This window comes from Centruroides vittatus, unplaced genomic scaffold (genome assembly GCF_030686945.1).
Source record: "Centruroides vittatus isolate TY-2023 unplaced genomic scaffold, ASM3068694v2 contig_356, whole genome shotgun sequence".
NCBI classification, from domain to species: Eukaryota; Metazoa; Arthropoda; class Arachnida; order Scorpiones; family Buthidae; genus Centruroides; species Centruroides vittatus.
The window spans coordinates 46,844-63,846 of record NW_027122179.1 but is presented as its reverse complement, the minus strand read 5'-3'; the positions used below and the strand labels follow the sequence as shown (position 1 = coordinate 63,846).

The window sequence follows — 17,003 nt, the reverse complement described above, 5'->3', positions numbered from 1 at the left end:
GAATTTTCGTACTCTTGTTAGTGCTCTTTTAGCAGGAAGAGGAGTGTAGCCATATCCGAAACTAATATTAAAATAAATAATTAAATAAGAGCTGAAACTGGAGAGAAACGAAAGTATAGTGCTTACAGTTTCATTCTGTATAATTGAACTGTTCGATTCATTTGTACATAATGATGAATACTATGTTTGAATCTGTTACAGAAAGACCTACATGATTTCTTACGTGTAGTTGTGCAGTTCTGTCATTGTTCGTCTCATTCATTGTAGGTCACTCAGAATTCTATTTAATGGGATTTAATAAGCAAGACGATTCAACTACGAATTGAGTCTATTCAAATACACAACTACTACTATTTATGTTGGTTAATGGGTTGTGTTTTACATTAAATAAATAATTAATTAATAATTAATCTCTCACAAAAAGGGAAAGTTTTGAATCGTATCTGGTAGCCTTGCATATACTGTGCATGATAGAACTTTTGGTTTCCAGAAATTTATTACAATTTCAATCCTTTAAATTTTTAAATGATCAAGTCTTTAACCGGTGTTTTTCTAAATGACATCAATGGTGGTGTATTTCATTCGGTGCTTATCGTTATATTAAAACGAAAAGGTAATTTGAATTTAAACTGAAAACTAAATGAATTATATTTACAATTCAACAGATAATACTAGTAATGGAAACTTATGGAAAATTGCAGGAGTAAAGGTAATTTGATTTCTGAAAGTTTTCTCTATTTTTAAAAGAAAAATTTAACTTGAATAATTGTTTCAGATCGATCGTATTATGAAATTCGACCCAAAAGAAGAAAAAATTATTCAAGGACTTCATTTCAACCTCTTTAAAATCTTACAAGAAGAACTAAAATTTACGTAATGATAAAATTATTAATTTTTCTGTAATTTCTCTTAATATTAGTGATATATATAATATAAAATTTGAATTTTTATATTAAAATGTAAGATTTACAGTATGTTTGATCGCTGATTACTCAAAAGTTTTTATTACAGTGAAATTCGAATCAATACTTTGTAGCTACTTTCAACAATTTTCGTGTAATGTATGATAACGAATGCAGTCGAACTTCCAATAACGATGGCCATATTTACAAGAAGCTTTAATAATAAAAGGTTATAATACTAAGCTCGTCCAGAAAGTAAGTACCGTTTGGGTATTAGAAAAATTTGCAATTTGTTTTTATTTGTATTTTATTACAGAAAAATCTACATACCTTAAACTACTTTTCGACATATTCACCATGCGAATTAAGGCATGTGTCATATCTTGGCACTAATTGCAACATACCCGCCTCGTAGAATTCGGCCGCCTGCGACCTGAACCAATTCTGGACGCTTACCTTGATCTCATTATCACTTGCAAAGAAATTTCTTGAGATGAGAGAACAAATGGAAGTCGGATGGAGCTAAATGAGACCATAAAACAGGTGACAGAATTCTTCCCAGCGAAATGAATCAAGTAGCATCGTCGTTACGCGTGCGGTATGCGGTCGCGCGTTGTCATGCACGAAGACAATGCCAGAAGTCAGTAGTCCACACCTTTTCTTCTGTATCGCGCGCCGTAACTTCTTCAATGTCTCGCAGTAAGCTGTAGATCTCATCATCACTTGCAAAGTGGTGATGAGATCGAGGTAAACGTTAAGAATTGGTTCAGGTTGCAGGAGGCCGAATTCTACGAATCGAGTATCTTGCAATTAGTGCCAAGATATGACACATGCCTTAATTCGCATGGTGAATATGTCAAAAAGTAGTTTAAGGTATGTAGATTTTTCTGTAATAAAACACAAATAAACACAAATTGCAAATTTTTCTAATACCCAAACGGTAATTACTTACTGGATGAGCTTAGTAAATAACAACAAATGTTTAACAATAAAAATTTGTACAAAATAACCTCGATATAACCGCCGCTCCTAACAAAGGTCATTTTTTACGATCCAGTCATTGGTCGTTCAGTTTAAGGTATAGTAAACCTCGAAATATCAAACAAGAAAGTCAATGAGTATAAATTACTCAGCGTACATTATATTATTATTCATACTTACAAGGGTAGGCTGAAAAGTAATACACACGTGGTTGTAGAACACGAACAAAAACAGATAGCAAGATGGTGCAAAAAGTACATTAAAGTACAATTCTTAAGCTTAAAAATCATATATTTATTTTTCAACATAGTCACCGTTAAGACTAACACATTTCTCCCAACCTGTAACAAGTTTTTTCATTCCATCACTGAAAAATTCTTCCCACTTTTCTCGAATCCAGAACTTGACAGCTGCCTTCACTTCATCGCCTGAGGTGTAATGATTACTCTTGATTACGCCAGATGATTATTTGTTGTGTCAGAGACAGCCTGGCGCAAATAATCTCGCAACATGACAACGCTTGTCCACACACCTCTCGCGCAACTGGAGAGACTCTGCAAAACCTGAAGTTTGAGCCGATTCCACGCCCTCCTTATTCCCCCGATCTTGCGCCTTGCTATTTTTATTTTTTTCCTCTACTCAAGAGAGACCTCAACGGTAATCATTACACCTCGGACGATGAGGTGAAGGCAGCTGTCAAGTCCTGGATTCGAGAAAAGTCGGAAGAATTTTTCAGTGACGGAATGAAAAAACTTGTTACAAGTTGGGAGAAATGTGTTAGCCTTAACGATGACTATGTTGAAAAATAAATATATGATTTTGAAGCTTAAGAATTGTACTTTAATGTACTTTTTGCCCGATCTTGTTATTTGTTTTTGCTCGTGTTCTACAAGCATGTGTGCATTACTTTTCAGCATACCCTTGTATCTTTCATATTCACGTTTTAACACACCGTTCTCGTTTTATATATATTTAAACATTCGATTTAACGTCCTTTCCTCAATAAAAAACACCCCCGATCTCTCAATTTGTGCGTTAAATCAAGGATTTATTGTATTTATTAAATTCTATATTTCTTTATAGTTATCAAGTGGTGAAGCCAATTCCTGAAATTTTGACAGGAAGATTAAAGAATGGCACATGGATTGGAATGTATGGTCAGCTGGTGAATAATGTAAGTTATCGTTAATATAATCAGCAAGTAACTTGTGTAATTTAAGAAATAGAATTTTTCTAAGTTTACTAAACAAAGAGTTGGTCGATGTCACTTTTATATATTTCATTATTATCTGTTTAATTTCACAATGAGATGAGCAAAAGAATGGCATCAAGTTTATGTATAAACATACCATATGTTAACCATTTTAAGAGACCTTGAGTTGGATATTCTCAAAGAAATTCTAATTTTTCGGATTAGATTGAATTCATAAGTTTTTATGGAGCATGGACAACTCGGGCCACGCTGTGCCAGGCCTATGTAATAAATAATAAAGACAAGATTACTTTTTCAGTTGACTTTTCAATTCTCCGACTTATCCAGGTTTTCCTTGACTTTCCCCAACATTCAGGGTGTTCCAAATGTTAGTAAACATATAGAGTTGATATTTCAGTGAATTTTTGTCGCATCATAACGGGATTAGCATAGAAATGCATACAATGACGCGGGGTTTTTCAGAAATGTCAAAATTAGTTCCACTAATTTCTGTCAGGTGGCGCTTTATCACAATTGATGTCATACAGGTGGTTGCTTTTAAAACTATCTCTATAACAAGTCAGCGTTATGCTAACCTAAAGGAAAGGCAAACATTATATGCTATGACATTCGTAGAGGATGGAGCACCATCACGTATTTCCTCTCCTGTAAAGTAACCGTTACTATTATCGTTTGAAGAGAATAGAGCGATAAGCCGTCACTTTCAGAATGAATAGTCAACTAGGTGTCCAGACCTGATGATCTGCATTTTTGGCTACAAGACTACCCAATTTTAGCATTGTTAATGATGTTGGACGATCCTGAAAATTGTCCAACATCAACAATGCAATGTGGTAATGCTACAATCTCTATACGATGGCTGGCATCAATTATACCTTGAGAAATGTTATTTCATGTCCATAACCTATTCACTGGTCTTCAGACTGTGCTGACAACGATGACCGCCACATTGACATTTGCTATGACGCAGTTCTTTATGATGATATGGATCAACGCGCTACCTGGTGGACATAATCAGAACTAATTTCGACACTTCTGGAAGAAACCCGCTTGATTCTATGCATTTCCGCGTTACCACATGCCAAATATTCACTGAAATATAAATTATTCAAATGCTTACTGACTTTTGAAGCCTTGTATTTTCCACATTTTGAATCCCTGTGAAATTAATAACACGAAGTAAAATTTTGAATGTTACAGGAAGCACAGTTTGCTTACTTTCCCACCTTTATCAGAAAGGACCTATACGAAATTTTGCATTATTCATCTCTGGTGGCATATAATAGTATCTTATTCGTCGTTCAAGCACCAGAAGAAAATCCCAACTGGTATTCTTTTGGCAAACCTTTTGCTTCTGAGGTGAGATTTCTTCAATGTTTTTTAAACTAAGTTTTATATAAACATGAAAGTATGTTTATATAAATAGGTATGGATAGTAATATTTGTTATTACTGTATTATTTGGATTGATATTACATCAAATAATGCATAACAATTTTGATGCACGAAAGAAAGTTAAGCAATGGACAAGAATGGAGACTTTTTGGTATTTATTTGGTACTTTAACTTACCAAGGTAATGTGACCGAAGTTAATTTTTCACATTTTAGTTAGAAATTTAAATTCTTTTTCACATAAATTGTTTCAGGAGGAAATATCAGTAAATTAAATCGGTTTTCCCTGAGAATCATGGTAGGTATGTGGATGATATCTGCTGTTGTGCTACTTTCCAGCTACAGTGGAACCATGATGTCATTTATGACTTCTCCTCTAATGGAACCTGTACCAACAACAATTCCCGAATTAGCCTCTGCAGTTTTAAAAGGAAAATATTCCTGTGGAGTTTTATATGGAGGCCCAATATCTGAATATATATTAGTAAGTAGGAATATATTTCTAAACTCTTGCTATAATATACTTATGAGTTTTGACAAAAATCATATTATAAGAAATTAAATCTATTTTCTAACCGTTGGAATTTTCCTTATTCTGGATTATTTGTACAAAATTAAGAGCGAGTTGCAATTAATAAACACTGTATAATTTGGTTTTTCGTTGATGCTCTATATTCTTTTACTAAACACGACTTTTAAATTAAACAGGAGCCTCATTACCACGTTAATTATAGTGGAGTAGAATAGGAATCATTTCTTCAAATCAGCATTTTATCAGATCCTATCTGTCAGAATCCAGACCTACCATGACTCGAATAACAATTTAAGGATAACATCAGTAAACACAAACCACTTTAAAGAACATTATTATCGTGAATTAATTTTCTGGTTAATCAATTTAAATCATATATCTTTGTCCTAGAGGGCACTTTATGGTAAAAATACACTAAATAAAGCAGTAAATAATGGAGATCACCCATAGAGAGGCATTTTAATTACAGCTGCACTGCTTTGAATATATGGCCAGTTTTGTAATTTTCACATACACTGACTAATGAATAGTACAATTAAGATTGTTTGTAAAATAAGTTCTTAACTTATTGCAGAGTTCCCCGTCTGGAAATATGAAACTTCTGGCAGATCATATAAAAGAAAACAAGAACTTTTTTACACTCGATGAAGGATTTAAACATATTTTAAAGGGAAATTTTGCATTAATCGGTTACGATACAACTCTGATGATGCTGGTAAATGAACACGGTTTCGAGAAATTCACAATTTCTGAGGATTATTTTGCTTCTTTCCCTTCTGCTTACATGTCAATCATGAAGTTTCCACACAACAAAGCCGTGTCTAATATGTAAGAGGTTTTATATTTTGTCTACTGATGAATATTAATATTTTTTCAATTGATCTATAACAGTAGACTTTTTCTTTATCTAGAGTTTCCAGGATGTATGAAGCTGGTATCATCAATTATCACAATACTAAACCTAATATGAAAATGGCTGAGATTTCAAAAGTTCATCCGTTGGACATTGATCATTTTTGTGGTGCACTGTTTTTAATTTTTTTTGGCTATATTGTTTCTACCATCTGTTTTATTTTTGAATTGTTATATTGGAAACATTAAATATCTAACGAGAGGAAAGAAATTTTGTTTTTATAATTATTTCTATTCTTTTACTTAAATCATTGAAGGTAAGATGTAAAAAATAGAATTAGAAGCAACGGAAGTTTTGATTATTCTTACGAATAAAGATAGTTATAGACCATAGTTTATTTCTTTTTTTCAAAGTAATTGCCACCGTATGTGGCAGGGTGACCCTTGCCCCATTAAACTCAGAAAAAACAATTCAATCCGACCTAAGTGATTGTTTTAAAGTTGTACACTTTAAATTTATAAACAATTTTATTCTATTAAAAGGTGTAAAATACTAAAGTTTAACCCATGGTATATGTATATATCCTCCAGCTTCTAATTCTGTATCTTGCTATCGTTATTTATAACCTGTTTTTAAAGTTGTTTTTACAGCTTTAGAAACGTTTAATTATTGTTTTACTTACTAAAATTGCTGCAGTTGTACAATTTCTACAGTTCATACGTTTATAGAGTAAAACCTGAATAAAGTGGAAACTTGCCTAAACGGAAAAAATGCTTTGGAATGGAAAATTTTCAGTTAAAACGTAAGACAGAAAGCTGTCCGATGCGCGAACTGAGGAAGTTAATTGATGCGGACAACTTAATGTAACGTGAATTCAGCAGAAAATGAAAATTCCGCTCGTAATCAAATAAATAAAGTCACTTTAAAGTTAGAATAGTGATCTCAGTGCATGACAAACTATATTTCGAGAATGGTTTGAAATTTTTTCAGAGAAACCAAGACCCACCACTGGCCAAGTTGTTCCATTTCCTGAACTCTGGGTGAGTTCGCGCCTTGCCAGACAGGCTGGCCACGTGGAGTTTTCCGGGTTTTCTCCACGTCTGTAACGCCTGAATAGAGGCCAAACCCTTAAAAATACTTCCCGAAAAGAATTTCCTCTAGGCAGATCGTCCAACTGTAGCAATGCCGTAACTATAAAACTTACCGTATATTAAATAAATCTTCACTAATATATAACACTTAAATTGAAAATTGTGTTCAAGTTCACCAGCGGCTGAAGATAATATCGCTGAACACTAATCGTGAGTTAGTACCTGGCCAACGGGATGGCCATGTGAAGTTTTCCGGGTTTTCTTCGCGTTAGTAATATCTTAATAGAGAACAACTTCCCATAAAAGATTTCATGGGAGGCATCACTTCCTCGGACATACCACGGACACATAGACGATCTTCGGCAGGTCGTCCAAGTGTCCGTATACAAATAAAAACAAACAGTTAACATTGAAATGTCTACTTAGTCTACGGTACTTCTAATTGCTTAGCATTAACGTTACTTCTACTTCCCACATACCCGTAACGTAATAACGGGGTTTGACTATTATAATTTACGTATCTTACAACACAATACTTACAAGTTGTGTTGCTTTGATACTGTATTAGAGTTTTTAATTTTGTTCAGTTTCATTCATTCTATGAAAAAATTGAAAATTTACAACATAATATATAAACAGAAGATGGCTTCTGAAACGGGAATCTAAAATGTTTTCTGAAAGATCTTCGATCTTAATAATTAAAAATTGGTGATTTTTAGAGAAATTTATAAGTAATAAAATTAAATATTTGTCTACACTCCTACACTGTCTAGTTAAGCGCGCCATCGTAGGCGTTGGGTTGCTCTGTTCCAGACTTTACTTTTACAAATACAACAGCTGTTCATGTTGCAAAATATGAAGCACAGAAAGTAGGACGATCTGTGAAAAAATAAACCCTAGCAATTACATACATTTTTGGACTAGGGACCTTTAAACGTGGAGTTAATCCAAAAAAAAAAAAAAAAAAAAAAAAGGTGTAATTTCTGTATGTATGGATATTAGTGTGTTCGTATGGCGGCACAATCTTGTTCTACGAGTTTGAAGCATAATAAGTCTGTTGTATTTCTTCGAAAATTCCTGAAATTTTTCAGAGATGTTTGCTTGTTAAGCGGATTGATGCGGCTAAATTTTGGTGGTTATCGGTCCAGAGGGTGAGAAGGTAGATGTGGATCATGCGTCATATTATGAGTGGGGTTGGATTAATGCACATATTACTTGTTATTAACATTTACAATTTTTACAAAACTCATCTTAACCCGCAAATAAAGTTTTTTTGCCATTTTATAATAATTAACAATACGAAATGTTTTAAGGAGAAAATTTCGAAACAAACGTCGTCATACGCAATTTTAAAATTTGCCTAGGAAACTTATCTACCTCGCTGATGGATTTTTAAGATAGTTTGCGAGGTCAGATATGGAAAGCTTTGGAACAGGAGGGCTCGATTAACTGTATATGAACTTGCAAACCGAAAGCCAAGGTATTTCAATTCAAATATTTTTCCCTGTAAAGCGTGACATACATAACAACATGGCTCTTTTACTAACAGGAAAGGGGTAGGACTACTAATTTTTGGTGAAAATCATTTCAAATATTACCTAAAAATATAACTAATGGTGTCTGTTGGAATAACTAATTATTAAAAACCACTTTTTATTGGTTTTAAAGGTTTTGTTTTTACTCCTTTTATTGGTGAATTTTTTTACATTTTAACGAAAATTTATATTCCAAGTATATCCTTTTATTATTTTTTAATCAATTTTTTTTATATTTATTAATTTATAATTTAATTGATTTTATTTTTACTTGTTCTCCCCCACGTTTTTAACAACAAATTATTCCAGTAGTCGCCATTACTATTAGGTAATTTTTGTATTTTTTGAGAGTTGTACGTGTATGTTAAACATAAATAACTCTTAAATATACTCTGTAGTTTTACCCTTACACATAATAAGGACTGAAGAGGGGCATATAGCCTGAAATGCATATCTTTCGTTTGTTTATTAAGTAATTGCAACGCCACATTTGGGCGATCTGCCTTCCGATAACACTTTTTAGGGTAACTGGCCCCTATTGCAGTTACAGACGTAGAGAAACTCCGGAAAACTCCACGTGGCCAGCAAGTCCGGCGAGGCGCGAACCCCCAGTCCCAGTGTTAAGGGAACGGAACTGATTACACACTGGTGAGCGCATATCTTTTGTAAAAAATAAAAAAATATGAATTTAAAATAGAAAATATTAGCCATTTTAGTTTATTTAAATAAATGGTCATAAATAAAGTAAGCGTAAATTGTCATGTACTGTACGTTAAACAAAGGCACAGGTGGTGTTTTCGTGTGAAATGCTATATAAAAGGATTGGCTCATAGTTGTACAATACATATGTTTTAAACGGCTTTGCATAAACGACGCATAAGTAGTTTATAAAGTCCAGTATATTTTAACACGTAGCGAGGTAAGATTTTTCCCTCTTTTCGTGTGGTTCAGAAAGCTTTAGGGTGGTTAGGATTAAATTGATGATCCTCAGACACGCGTGGAACAGGCTCTACAGAACCGAATATAACGAAACTCGGCACACGTACAAAGCAGATCGTAAACGAGTTTATTACGAAAAATTACTTAAAATTGTTACCATCTGGAAAATCTGGCGCTGTTCAGTCGGAAACGGGTTTGTGGCTGTTTTTTGAAAGATCGTGTTTAGAGTGCTCACATGCGGCCGAGTGAATAAAACCATTGAACGCTAGATTTAGTGTAAAATGGAACAGCATTAGGAATAACATAGCATAGTGAAATTTACATAAATTATGTACTAGAGTAAATTCTACGCCGTTTTTTTTTTTTTTTTTTAGTCATTTTTGCAAATTTTTTCGAATGCTTTAAAATTATTATTACCGAGAAACAAAGTGTAATCAGAATGCTCATACTTAATTTTACCTCATAGCAAGTTACATTTTTTAAAAGAAAAATGTGCCGGGATTTTTGGCTACTTTCCTCGAGCATCTAGCAATTTTTGGCTACTTTTATAGCGCTTTTGGCCACTGCTAATTGAAATTTTTCGGCAATTCTATCCTATATGGGTAGTCGATGTTTTGTTTAATTACCTCAACGCCACACGTGGGCGATCTGCCGAGAGGACTTTCTATAGAAACCTGGCCTCTATTTACGTGTCACAAAGGTCAAAAAAGCCCGAAAGCACCAGGTGCCCGGCTATTTGGCTATATACGGCCAGATATTCGAGCGGTTAAGGCGCTCTGGGAATCCGGGATCGAATTAAAATGAGTCAAAAAAAAGCTTCAAGAATATTTCATTTGGTGGTAAATACGGATACGTCAGGCCTCCTCCCATATGGTGTGCCTGGGCAAATCCATAATGGGCTTCCTAAAAGAAGCCTTTTTAGTGCCTACAGAAGTGAAAAACATAAAATAAAATAAAGCCCGTTGGCGAGGCGTAAACCCAAGACCAACTTGTTTACTGATATAAATATCTGCACATACATCTGATGCCCATTTGTGTTCACTCGGCCCACGAGTGGCCGAGTTGAAACTACTGGGCAAATAAACATTTGAACAAACGTATGTGCATATGTTTGTCTGCTTGTTTGAGTTTGTGTGCGTTTCTAAGAGGGCATGCCTTTTTTATTCACCCACTTCAAAGCTTAATAACATCTCTCCCTTTTCATTAAAAATGTCTGATATTTTGCACGGAAGTTTCTGTAATAGGATGATCGATGCTATTAAATTTTGCTTGTCAACGCTCGAGAGATTGTTGAGATTAAAAAATGTGATTTATCTTATATCGAGTGAGGTCATTTTCTAGATTTTACATATTATCATTCATGGTATTTTTTTTAATATAAAAAGCGTCTCTACTAACTAAATTAGGCTTGTTTTCACTTTATAATAATTGATAATGTAAAACTATTTGTAATAATATAACAGATGGCGCCACACGCAATTTTAAGTGTTTTTGCCGGGATAATTACACAACTCGTTGGTGGATTATCTGTGATATTGTTTTCAAGTTTTTCGATATGTAAATTCATTATGCGTAATTACCAAAAGATAATAAATTTTAAATAAAGTGAATAACTGATATAGATAATATACTTAATATTTAATAAGCGAATGTTTTTAATATATTACAGGCAAAGCGAAGACATTATGATTAACGGAAAATTATTCGTTATTTTTTGCTGTATTCTCTTCAACATTGTTACCGGAGAGGATGAAGAAGAATTTTCGTGTAACGCATATTGCGGTGAGATTTATAAGCGTACTTTCAAGATTAATTTGTTAATTGTGTTTAAAAATTGAACTAATTTCAAAATGTTTATTTTTAGAAAACGAAATGGATTTTGTCTTTTGTCTTTTTTCCGAATTTAGAAATGACGTAAGCATATTTTGATTACTTTTAAATTATAAGTGATTAAAACTAAACGAAATTTCCTAAAATACAGGTTCTTGACATCTTGTACGATTGTGCTCGACCTTTCATTCCCGAAAACTCCAATTACTTTGCCATCTATTATATTTTCTTTACAGGAGATGTGGTGAGTAGCAAATATATTCTTTATAAAATATTATTAGAAATAATTCTTTTTATTTTTATAATGTTAAAATAGAAATAACATAAATATTCGTTGAGTGATATGGTTTAATTGAAATACTAAGTTTTACGTTCGAGTGAATGTATCCTGCGGAAATTTCTTTTATACTTTAAAATATAATGTATCATTTTAATTATTGTCATACATTCGTAATGCGTCATTACGGACTATTTTCTACATCTTAACTCACTGCTTTTGTCCAATCTTAGTGCATTTTACGTTTAATGATTTATATTTCTTGTTTTATTTTTAACATATCATTATAATAAAATACTAATCGTAGTTATTTATTTTATTTTATTTAGGACATATACAGTAACTATGCAGAATGCATGCTAAGCAGCTTTACAGATGAACAAATCAATCACCTTTTAAACGTTGCTCAAGTAAGTTATTATAACTAATCTATATATATAATCGAGACGAGTTGATAATAATAATAATAATAATCAGTGCAGAGCCCAAACGGTTAGGAGTTGAAAGTTGAAATTTGGTACACAGTTAAGGTACGTCACGAGAACGTGCACTAAGAAGGGATTTTTCGAAATTCCTCCCCACGGGGAGAGGGACAGGATTAAGTCTTAACACTTCCATCAACAATGGAAGTGTTAAGTAACAATGGAAGTGTCAACAATAGAAGTGTAAAGAGAAAGCGACGTGTAAGACGCAGATGCAGTTTTTTTCGTTTTTGCGGGAAATCGAACATATTTTTAGACCCATCTAAAAATTGTGTAATTAGTCTGGAAACAGGGGGGCCCAATTCTTGCATTCTGTGAAAACGGGCAAGGTTAACTATAACGTAATAATCTTAATCGTCGCTATCGTTACTTTTGCTGAGCAACGCCGGGGCCTACCTGCTAGTGTCCTAATAATACTGATCTCTTGCATTCATCACCTTATCAAAGTGAGAAAAGTAAGTAGTTCCAATAAACTGTAGAACATTGCCTGCCAAAGCTATTAATAGTGTTATTCATTACTAAGGGGCTTAATGATTAGTGGTTTTATGCACTCTGTCGGCCACTGGTGAGCGTCCTGAAAAATGTTTAGAGAAGTAACAGAATCAAACTAATTCGAAAATATTCAGATTTTTTTCTTGTATTAATATACACAAAATAATTTTACTTTTTTTTATCTATTTTTATATTTTTTTACTTTATTAATTGGTTGTATTATTTTCAGGAGTGTTCGGAAAAATATGCTGTTATTCTCCCACAGGAGTTCTAAAGGAACTTTTCCTAAATTTTCGTAATTTGGAAACATTCAAATGGAATCTTTATATTTTTATTTGCATGTATTGCTAATTACAATAAATAATAACGCAATTCAGTTCTTTTCAATTAATGTCACCTAATATATTAAAGTTTAGAAACGATTTTAAAGTCTATTAGTCCAACGTATTGCCGTTTTAAATGTATTAAAATAGTTTAATAAATTTTGATGCACTACATAACTGTAACGTAGATTTAAAAACGATATTCATGTAATATTTAACGTTAAAAAAAATTGGATTTTGAAATTCTCCGTGTCATTTCAATCGACAATTTTGAAATTACAACAATTTAGTGACAACGGATGTAAAAAATATATATTATTTATTTATTTATCATTAATTATGTATTAATGATAAATATATTTATATTTTATAAACTAGCCACGACAGTAAATGTAAATTCACAAAATAAAATTTGTAATATTTTGTTGAGAAGGGGGAGGAATCTCCAAATAAAGGTCCATTCCGCTGTAAAACTGAATTCTTGAGAAGTGAAAAAAAACACAAAAAACGTAACAAGAAAAGAATCTTCTGTTATGAGTTTTAATTTTATGAATTTATATTTGCTGTCTTGGCCGTTTTATACAAATTAATTCTATTTAATTTCAATTTTGCATTCCTTCGATCTTTTAAGCATGTATTTGCATTAAATTTTAATGGACAAATCAACAATGTACACAAATTCGTTTAGAGCCATCTGCGGGGGTACTATAGATTACTCCCTATGGAATTTCAGGACTTTGATTATATATTTGAACTCAAGGGATCGAGACGAGTTCAACGGTACCCTATTTTTGGACCGGAGACGAAAAATAAAAAAGTTATCACACTTTTTAAGTTACCATACTTTTTTAATGCTCTCATGCAGACGGCACCATAGTTGCTAGTATTGCCATCTTGCGGTAAAGTCTGCAAACCATAACGTCGGACTACGGTCATCTTTCGGAGGGTAAACACGCGATACGAGAGCGGAGAGAGCGACGCGACTTCCGATCATCGCGCGATCGCAAACATGGCGGCCGTTTCCACTGTTCGTGCTCCCGACTGACCTATCGTATGGGAGCCACCACACGCCGCCATGTGCTAAACTAGTGATCGATTCACGGTAGTTCTTGAACAAAGTAAAAAAAGGGGGAAAACGTCTACTAAAGGCAATTGTAACGGCAAGCACGCGACTCCCGATCGTGATAGCGAAGCCGACTTAGCGGAGAGCGACGCGACTCCCTATCATCACGCGATCGCCGGAAAAAAGTATGATAACTTTTTTATTTTTCGTCTCCGGTCCAAAAATAGGGTACCGTTGAACTCGTCTCGGTCCCCTGAGTTCAAATATATAATCAAAGTCCTGAAATTCCATAGGGAGTAATCTATAGTACACCCCAATCTGCTTATAAAAATTCAGATACCTCCAAAAATTCGTACAATTTTTATAAGACGTTTATTTGATAAAGATAACAATCGGTGCACCCGCCATTCTTAAAAATTTGTTTTAAGGCTTAGACGTGTATCGATAATTATATAATAATTAATTATCTATATATTGATCGAAAGAGGGTTTCAAACTAACGCTTAGTTTTAAAAAGTGGATGGGTCTAAATACGGTTTAGGCATAAATTTAAAATTCTCTGTGGCTATATTTAGGAACTTGTGGATGAGGCAGCTGTGGAGAAATTTGAAAAAGCTGAAATGATGCTGTAATAGTATATCTTTACTTTCATATTTTTTTATGATTCTATGAATAAGAAATGAAATTTGTTGGTAGAGATTGTTGTGTTCTCAATGTCTAAATCACACTACTACAAAAATGGTAACTTTATGCTGATTGGTGGCAGCGTGACCATCGAAAATTCAGAAAATAAATAAATAAAACACAAAAGTTCGGTTTCGATTGATAGGTTTTTCTGTTGTACGACATACAGCAAAATAAAATTCTATGTTGCACTTAACACTGGAATTCTCACAATTACACGAATTAAATTCAACTTACTTTACAGTAGCATATAAAAGTTATAATGTTTGCTAAACTGTACTATTAATATAATGCCTTTATAAAAGTTTATCACAACGAAAGGCAAGTTGATTAGAAACTGAAGAGGGCAATCTCTGCATTATGTGCATTAATAACACTTTGTATATGTAAAAAAAAATTAAATGAATCATAAAATGCGAAAAGATTCGGCTAATTTTTCGTCTTATTTTTTTATTTGTTATGTATACATAAGAAGAGAAAGTACTGTATTGGAATCGTATGAAATTTGACCCACTTCATATATTGCAGCGCTGTTTAAAATGTATGTTTAAGACCCTTTGAATTCAAAAAGTCAACAAAACGGGAAAATTTCGAGGATATGTGTTTTTGCGTGCGATGGTGTCTACTCGTATTTCTTTTAATATAACAGGGTGGAATAACAATGAGAAAGCGAAACTTAACTTGGTAATTTATGTATAAAGAACATTAGTGGTATTAAATTTTAGTATTTGAAGGTTGACGAAAGAAATCGAAGGGGCTAATGTATAGTGACTCATGATGGGTCATACTTATTATTTTACTCCTTATTAGTATTTATAATTTTTATAATATAGCTCTACTCTCAAAATAAAGCTTTTTGCTATTTTATAATAAGTAAAAATATGAAAGTTTTTAAAATAGAATTTTATAACAGATGGCGCCATACACAGTGTTAGTTGTTTCCGGAAAAGTTAAGAAACTCTCTACTGAAAACTAATTTACAACATACGTGGCTATTTGCTATTATTGTAAGTTCTTTTTAATCAATTCGGACAAGATATGAAATATCACAATTAAACACACGACTTTATTGTTGACAATAAAGCCGTGTGTTTAATTGTGATATTTCATACTTTGTTAACAATTTGTCTTACTTTACATTATGATATTCAGCATAATGTAAAGTAATCAGAAAATTTACATACTTCATAACGTATAATACAAACAATATTTTACGTTATTTTATACTGAAGGCTGATTACGAAAAATAAACACCGACTGTAAATAATTAATGAAAACGGTGATTATTGCATGCACTCTATAATAAATAGAAAAATCTATCTTGAGGAAACCGTGTTTTGTATTTTCTTTTCTTTTCTTTTCTTTCGAAGACACAATGTAGTGACGTAAACTTAAACACTGGAACTTTAACATGGAATACCGAAAAATACAGAATAGAACTAGTAAAGAAACTAATAAACTCAAATACATCATCGAATTGAAGAAAAAGTTTGCCCTAGACGGGTACCCAACCAGACTGATTCATAAATGGGAAAATAAAATTACTAATAACCAAACAAAAATAAAAGATAAAAAAACCGAATCGAAACCAAAATATGCCAGCTTTCCATACATTAGGAACCTTTATGAAGAAATCGACATAGATATGAGGAAAAATAATATAAAACTTGCACCAAAATACGTAAACTTGTTATCTAGACTTAAAGCCAAACAAAGAAAAAAGAAACAGAAGATAAAAAAAGACGATATGAAAAACATAGTTTATAAGATACCATGTACTTGCGAAAATACCAACTTCTATATAGGAGAAACAAAACGAAAACTAAAAATAAGAGTGAAAAAACATATAGCCGATTTAAAGTACAACAGACTAAACTCAGTATTCCATGACCATTGTGTGTTAAATAACTGTAAAATCGATGATACTAAAACAAGCATTTTACATAGAGAAAAGAAGACATACAACAGGAAATTCAAAGAAAGTGTAGAAATCATTAAAAATAAAAATAAGACCTGTATAAATACTAATCTAAACATAAAAATTCATGAAAATTGGATTAAACTACTATAAAATATACTATAAAATAAAAAACTGTTTTAAGATCTGATGTTACGTCATTTGCATAGCGACAGATATTAAAAATATTAAAAGCGGAAAAAATAGCAATGGCCACATGCTGTGTACTAATGAGTTCTAAAAAATCACCGCCAGGTCCCCGAATAATTTTATCGGAAAAGAAACCTATTAAAAAGGAATATTCCCCTGCTGATGCTCGACCAGACATATGCAAATTAGAAACAGATCGTACTCCGTAGTTGAGGTGGAGTAGTACGAGATCAGCGTTAGACAACACACCGGTAGACGAATCTCAGGTATGGTTTCACGAATACGATTTGTGAAGAATAACCCAGCA

General features: G+C 32.8%; 2 long non-coding RNA genes across 2 annotated transcripts; both read left to right on the top strand.

Annotated features, from left to right (window-relative positions):
• Positions 1-4,880: 4,880 nt before the first annotated feature.
• On the top strand, positions 4,881-6,132 carry LOC136974796 (uncharacterized). The gene is made up of 3 exons (XR_010880701.1): positions 4,881-4,972; positions 5,595-5,848; positions 5,932-6,132. It is a non-coding gene; the product is annotated as an uncharacterized lncRNA (long non-coding RNA).
• A 4,966-nt stretch (positions 6,133-11,098) lies between these two features.
• Positions 11,099-11,505, top strand: LOC136974795 (uncharacterized). The gene is made up of 3 exons (XR_010880700.1): positions 11,099-11,220; positions 11,303-11,352; positions 11,420-11,505. It is a non-coding gene; the product is annotated as an uncharacterized lncRNA (long non-coding RNA).
• The last annotated feature ends 5,498 nt before the right edge of the window (positions 11,506-17,003 follow it).